Raw genomic sequence first — 8,170 nt, forward strand, 5'->3', positions numbered from 1 at the left:
GCCTCTGGGACCACTATAGCTCCAAATGCATCCCTTCCTATACTGGTCTCGGTTCACTTAAAATGTTAAGCGAACCAAGGGAGAAAATCTAGGCTCCCCTAGAAAAGGGGAGGCTGTGCTTGAATTGCCCACCAAGCCAATAAAAGACAGGAAGCCTGCAGGGCCTCCCATTGCTGCTTCAACAAGTTGCCACACGGTTTGAGGTTTAAAACAACACAAGTGTTTTTCTCCCTCAACACAGCTCTGGAAACCAGAGGTGCACAGTCAGGCTCAGTGGGCTACAGTTAATACGTGGGTAAGGCTGACATGCTTTGACTCCACCAGATCTGTATGTATAACGTAGGGAACCACAAGTTAACTATCCAGTCTCCTCTGCTCTATAAAGATCCCTGGCTGTGGACTTCCCATCGTATACACGGTCCTAACTGTACTCAAATAGAAGGGGCTTAGATATACGAGCTGTGTGCCTTTCAACAAGTTAAGAGCAGACAGATAACAGCTCAGGAGCAATCTGTGCTGGATCCTGTCTAGATCCAGTAAGGCAGCACCTTGGAGGTCCCATGGATCTGTGACTTGCTTCAACAGTGTTTGGACTGAACAGACTTGGGGACTCCCACTTTATTAGCTTCCAGCCTTCTTGCAAGTCTCTCCAGTCGCAGGACCATCTCCTTGCTGCCTTCGACTCCTAGGACCAGCCAGCACCATCTTCGAGGTTAGCCCCATACTCCTGGATCAGCAATGACCTCCACATTCGTCAGATGTGCTGTGAACCGCCTGGTCAAGCTGCACCTGCGGGCCTCTTACACCTACCTCTCTCTGGGCTTCCTTTTTGTTCGGAATGATGTGGCTTTGGAGGGCGTAAGCCGCTTCTTCCACGAATTGACGGAGCAGAAGCGCGAGGGCACTGAGTGTCTCCTCAAGTTGCAGAATGATCGTGGAGGCAGTGCACTCATCCAGGATGTGCAGAAGCCATCTCAAAATGAATGAGGTAAAACACAGGAGGCCATGGAAGCTGCCTTGGCCCTGGAGAAGAACCTGAACCAGGCCCTCTTGGATTTGCATGCCCTGGGTTCGATCCGCACAAAACCTCACCTCTGTGACTTCTTGGAAAGCCACTTCCTGGATAAAGAAGTGAAGCTGATCAAGAAGATGGGCAACCACCTGACCCATCTCCGTTGGCTGGCAGGACCACAACCAACGCAAACTGACATGCTCCAGGCATCTCTGGGCGAGTACCTCTTTGAGTGCCTCACTCTCAAGCATGACTAGGAGGCCTCTACGCCTTCCAAGGGGCTCCCTCCTCTGCTTCTGCACCAGAAGCCTCAGGACCTCCACCTGCATGAACCTCTAAAGCCACTAGGCAGCTTTGTAACCGCCCTGGAGCCTCTTCCCAAGTCTTGGACCAGGTTAAAAATACAGCTTTTTTGAAGCAGAAAAAAAAGACAAGTAAAAATAAAAGAAGGGAGAGAAAGAGGCACTGGAAATACAGCTCAATCGGTAACGAGTTTGTCTAGTATATGAGAAATCACAGATTCAACACCCAGCACCATATAAGCCAGGTGGTGGCCCATGCCTGTAATCCCAGCACTTGGGAGGGAGATGTAAGATTGACAGTTCAAAACCATCACTCAGATACAGTGAGTTCAAAGTCAGCCTCGAATACACGAGATCTGTTTCAAAATAAAAACCAAGAAGAAAGTGGTGGGTGAGCAGAAAAGGGAAAGCATTCAGAAAGCAGGTGGGCTCAGCTGTGTTTTGAAGGGTAGAGATTTGCTTCTAACAGGTGCACTAGATGAAACTGAATTCAGGTCCCTAAATAAATGGATAACGCTTTAAGCTAGACCGCAGCCGAGTTCCAGAAAAGCAAGAAATTAAACCCAGGCAGAATCAATCATTTAATCAACCATTGAGAAACCTTGGTATTTTCAGAGAGCATACGCAAAGCCCTGGCCTGTGCCTAAAGCCAGCTGCCCCCTGAATTCTCAGAACCTGTTTGCTTAAAAATCATAGCAGGAGGGGGCAAAAGTATATATGGAGTTTCTGGGAGAAAGAAATATAATATTGTGGGAGATAGTATAGTAGCTGAATTCACCCATCAGCCAGTCGCCCAGGGCTCTCCTCCATAGTTGCTTTTTAATCTCACACTGTAATATAGAACTGCGGGTCGGTGTGAAACATGAAGAAGAAGAGGGAGGGGGCTGGGCGGTGATTAAAGCAAGTGCAGAGTAGAGAGGGAGCAAGTGGGAAGTGGCCCGTGAGATCCCAGCTGGCTAGCCAAGATGGAGCACATATCCATTTGCAGTTAGAGTGGTGGAGGTGGTGGGTGGTGGCGGCAGTTGGGGTGGGGGCTGCCTCACTCCTTCCCCTCAACGTTCCTTTTTGTGGATTCTAGGGTGGGCTTGGCACCAGGGACTGAGCAATAAACCAGTCCTGGAAGCTCAGAATGTGCAAAGATTTTTATTTATATGTCTCATTTTTTTCTCCAAATAGTACATGCACAAATTTTGTAAAACAGGTTTTGGGGGTGCTTGTTGTGAACAACAGCACTTTTAAGGAGCTACCAATGATGTATAGGTTTCTTTGGATACTAATCTGGGAGATCTCCTGGCTCCCGATTAGTACATTAATCTCTATTCCCAATAGTTCATTAATATTTGTGTCCTTTATTGGAAAGAGGAAGGTCCAGGTATGGTACATGTGTGGTGTACTGTGTTGTATGTGTGACATGGTGTGTGTGTGTGTGTGTGTGTGTGTGTGTGTGTGTGTGTGTGTGGTATATGCAGGTAGAGGTGAGGGGAGGACATTGAGTACCCTGCTCTATTGATCTCTGCCTTATTCCCTTGAAACAGAGTCTCTACCTGAACCTAAAGAGAAGACAGCATGCAGAAAGACCCAATGATCCTCTTACCCTAACAATGTTGAGGTTATTGGCCCATAGGCCATGCCCAACTTTTTATAAGGGTGCTGGGACTTAGATCCTCACGCTTGTGAAGCACATGCTCTTACCCAGTGAGCCATCTCCCCGTGGTCTCAAGTAGTCAAAATTAACCTTGAGCTTCTGATTCTCCTGCCTCTGTCTTGATAGTGCTGGGATTACAGGTGCGCACCACAACATCCAGTTTATGTGGTGCTAGGGATTGAAACCAGGCCCTCACATGCTAAGCAAGCACTTCACAAACTGAGCTCCATGCCCAGCCCCTACTTTTTAGTTCTTTCAAGTAATCTACCTCTTAGTACAACTTGAAGGAAACCACGGATGCGGTACCTACACAGGGCCTGACAGACAAACCCCATGAGCTCAGTCTGAACTTTGAACCGGACTTTGCATGGTCACAGGCAGCACTGTTGCCAATATTGCTTTCTTTGCCCTCTCAGTCTTCCCACAAATACGGCCTCATCACTTGGGTGAGCGGAGTCTCAGAACCTACTGTGCTCCTGCTGGAGAACCCTGTCATTTGGACATGACATTGTGTTGTCCTTTCAACTCTCAGCAGCTGTGACCTGCAAAAGACTGGGAGCCCTCATCTTCTGTCACGGAAGGGGTTCACAATGTTCCACCCTCCCCAGGGATTTATAGACCACTAACAGTTGCTGAGAAGGGAGCATTTTCCCCAGTGGTACAGCCACCCTAAAGTCTTCCTGGCAAACCAAAGTTTCATTCATCACAGTTAACCCAGTGAGTTTTTTGGGCTTACCTATAGAGCGTGGGTGAAGGATTACTGGCAGGAGTGGGTGACCCAAAAGCACTGGAAAGCCTACCCCAGCATGTGCAACAGCTTCTGATAGGTATAGTGCCTCCTTTCCCTAGTCTTTCCCAGCCTGTATGCTCTAGCATCTCTCAAGCCCCAGTGGCCATGCATGAGAGCTGCAGAATTGCACACAAATGACTGAGAGGGGTGGCAGGATACTCGGGTGAAGATCTAGTGACCCTTCCTGCCTCCCTTTCCTGGGATGACATTTCAACAGTCCATAGTCCCAACACCATGCTTCTCTGCACTGATGAACTCTAGTAAGCAGACACATCTGATCTCATAAAGATGGTGGCTCAAAGGATGATGCCTTACAACCCCTCATCTATGCTTCCTTGAGTAATCTCTTACCTTTGCTCCTGGAGGTGACCAAACTAGGTAGGTACAATCATTTCTTTGGTGTGTGGTGTTGTTCTATATCTGAGGTGAGTAGATATTTGTTCGCATCACCTTAGAAAATGTATAAACAACATTCCAGGAGCTACTGGGTTCTAGATAGATATTTTGTTGGGTTTTGATTTGCAGAAATAAACTCAACTTAATAAAACTGGCCTAATAAATTTTGCCTCTGGACATACCTTTTACTTCTTCCTCTATCCATAAACAGAGTCCACCTTTACCTTCTCTCCCTTAGATTGAAGGAATATTTTTAAACTGAGACATGGACCAGTAAAGATCATTTCACAGAATGTTAATATATAAGTTCTAAAAAGTATTTCCTATCCAAATAAATATATAACATCCTGTGTCAATCAAGTGGAATGGATTGCTCCATAATGGATGCCCTTATGTGCAGACACATGCTGGGAAGCTCCAAGGGGATATCTGGTGTGAGCGGTTCTCAGGCCTTTGATCACAGAAATGTGTTGAGGTAGGGCTTTTCCTGTGGAACATATATTCATATTTTAGGTAAGTGCTTATTTATAAAAAAGGAATGGGGAGATGGTTCAGTCAGGAAAGTACTTCCCATACAGGCATGAAGACCTGAATTCAATGCCCAGAACTCATACCAAAAACAAACAAACAAAAAAAAAACCCCAAAACAAACAAAAAACTAGGAATGGTGAAGTAAATTTATAATCTGGGTGGGTGAGATAGGCAGGACCCCAAGGCTTGCTGGTCTAGCCAAATCAGTGAGCTTCAGGTTCTACTGGGGACTCTTTCAACCAAAAATAACAACAACAGGTAACAGCTGAAGAATGATTGCAAAGGTTGACCTCTGGCCTACACACACACACACACACACACACACACACACACACACACACACATTTATACATCTACAAAAGAAAAAGAAGAAGATGCAGGCTTCTGTTTGTAGTTCTGCTAAGACCAGCAAACTTCTTTTTTGACAAAGTCAATTTACCCTCTGAGCAGTAGAAACATGCTGGGGCTAGCATGAAGACCTTGTGATGTCTGTTCAAAGAGTATCGTGAAGGTGTAAAAGACACGGAAGTAAAACACTGGTCATTCACGTCCCACAGCTTAATTAAGTAGAGTTGAGATTAAAATCACATCGCAGTTTTTAAAGTATACTAAAACACCTCTCCAGCTGACTGCCACCCACTATTAGTATTCTCAATAGCAGCATAAAGGGTGTGCTCTGTCTCTAAGCTTTCCCATGGGTGAGTCACCATAAACATAGACTTACTGGTTCTACTAGTCCTCTGTGCTGCTGGGAAAAGCCTGGAGTGATGGACACAGCACAGGAACATTCAACCATTCTAAAAGTCATTCCATCATCTACATTAGCTGTCAGTCATTTTTATATAAAGCCCAGTATGAAAAGCTATGTTCAATTTATCTCCCTCTAGAGAACTAGACAAGCTCAAGAGGGACTAGACAATAAAACCTACAAAGTTACAATTTTAAGAAGCTCGTAAGAAAGTTGAGGTTGTAAAGAAACTAAAGGACCATGTGATGGGTAGCTACCTCATTAACTTGAAACAACCTACAAGCTCTGGGAAAAAGAGACTCACTGATGTTTGTCTAGGTTGGGTTTGCCCATGGGCATGTCTGTAGGGGATTGTCTTTAAGTTAACTGATGTGGGAAGACCACGCCCAGTGTGGGCAGCACTATTCCTTAGGCAGGTGGTGCTAAATGTATAATGGCAGAGAAATCTAGCTGAGCACAAGCAAAGCAAGTGAAAATGTACACATTTATTTCTCTCTGTCCTTGACTGTGGATGTGAACTGACTAGCTGAAGTTCCTGTCTTCGCTTTACTTCAGTGACTGACTATGGCCTGAAGTTGTAAAACAAAATAAACCCCTTTCTTCTCTATGCTGCTTTTTTGGTCAGAATATTTTATCACAGCAACAAAATTGAAACTAGGGCAACCAATGTTCCCAGGTGGCAATTAGCTCCTAGTAGTGGGAGAGCCCTTTACCTGCTCAGTAGCACAGAGAAACTGGTAAGTATGATAAGTGGACCCAATTCTTTTGTAGAAGCAAGAAGGATGCAGAGTAGCCAAAACAATATTAAAAACGAAAGGCAAATTTAGAAGATGTATTCAACCTGATTTTACAGCTTTAATTAAGCTGGCTAACAGCAAGGAGTTCATAGAGGGTAGAGAAATAGATTAACAAAACAAAGAATCTAGAAAATGACCCTTACCAGGACAGTAAAACACTTTTTATCAGAGACGTCTAAGAAACTCAAATGGAAAAGGAAATAAGATTTCGAATCTTCTAGGGCCAGGATTCTCAACCTGTAAATTGTGATCCCTGTAGGGGGTTGAATGGCCCTTTCACAGGGGTCACCTAAGACCATCTGAAAGCACCAATATTCACATTGTAATTTGTAACAGCAGCAAAATTATGGTTAGGAAGTAGCAATAAAATAATTTTATGTTTGGGGGTCACCACAACATGAAGAATTATATTAAAGGGTTGAAGAATCAGGGAGGTATCATTCAGACCACTTGCTACTCTTGGAAAGGATCTGAATTCAATTCCCAGCACCCATGTCAGGTAGCTCAAAACCACTAGTAACTCTAACTCCACAGACAGGTAACATACATAGAAGCAGATACACATACATAAATAAGAATAAAAATAAAATAAAATATAAATCTTTAAAAAACTAAGTAAATATGGTGGGGAGCAGCAGAAGACACAAGGCTGACCCCTGACCTACATCAACACATACAGGCAGATTCGATCATGTACATCACCCACATAAGCACATACATATACTCAATGCCCCGCCACATACAAACAAACATATTAAACTGGAACTGAAAAAGACAAATAACCCAGAGAAAAACCATGAGAAAGAAAGCTTCAACAATATTTCAAAGAGGGAAGATTTGTGAATGGCCTACAAACACAGCAAAAAAAAGTTCAGCATCATTAGCTATCAATGAAATAAAAATTAAAATAGTAGTTAGATATCACTAGAAATGATCCATAATGGGTGAAATTCAAATCATTAATACTACCAGATCCTGGCCTTGATGTAGAAGCAAGAGAAATACTCCCACATACCTGGTGAATATGGAAAATGTTGCTTTTAAAAACTAGGAGCATGTTTTAAAGTTAAATTTCTATTTTATATGTAAATATGCAATGCACCTCCCCAGACTCATTGTTTTTGAACACTTGTCCCCAGGTGGTAGCACTGTTTCAGAAGGTTCTGGAACCTTTAGTAGATGACTAAATGAAGTAAATCATTACAGGGCTGAGCCTTTAGGTTTTAAAGCGCGGCTCTACTCTGCACTGTGGCCTCCTGATCCATCAAGATATGAGACATCTTAGTCATACACAGTTACTACTATGGATCCACCTGCCCCAGAGATCTGGCTTTAGCTGCCCTTAGAGATGAACTAATTCATAAAAACCGGTAGCCAAGTCTTCACTGAGACAGTGATTAACTGTATGCAAATGAAGAATTCAGAATACATGAATTGATCTTTGTGTTATCTGTAAGTTGTCAAAACAGCAGTATCCTTACAAAACCAAGTATTATGTCATAATTAGGAGACAATAGACATTTTGTCAGAAACATAAGCTAGCATTCTCCTAGGTCATGAAAAATACCAGTGTTGAGAATTCACATTTATTGAAATGCCAAATTAGTGAAAAGATATGACTCCAGTTCTGGTGACTTTCCCTCTCACATAACTTGGGAGGGAGCATGGCACTGTTTGATAACATTATCTTTAAAGAATCTGCCACTAGGTATCTGGCCAGAATGACCATGAATGCAGTAGACAGGGATATTCTACAGAAGATAATAAAAATATTATTGGAAACAACTTCCCATTTCTACCTAAGAGCAAAGGATGCTGTCATTTACAGAAATTATGTGCATGGTAATGGCTTCAACTTGTAACTATAAATGGGAGATAGCATCATTTTTAAGGGATCTTTTTATTCTACATGTATGTGTGTGCATAGTGTGTAGCTCTGGTATTCTCAG

At 43.4% G+C, this 8,170-nt stretch overlaps 1 pseudogene; it reads left to right on the forward strand.

The window, feature by feature from the left end:
* The first annotated feature begins 738 nt into the window (after positions 1–738).
* Positions 739–1,269, forward strand: LOC148001586 (ferritin light chain 1-like; annotated as a pseudogene).
* Positions 1,270–8,170: the final 6,901 nt, after the last annotated feature.

This window comes from Rattus norvegicus, chromosome 13, assembly GCF_021556685.1.
Source record: "Rattus norvegicus strain SHRSP/BbbUtx chromosome 13, alternate assembly SHRSP_T2T, whole genome shotgun sequence".
NCBI lineage: Eukaryota > Metazoa > Chordata > Mammalia > Rodentia > Muridae > Rattus > Rattus norvegicus.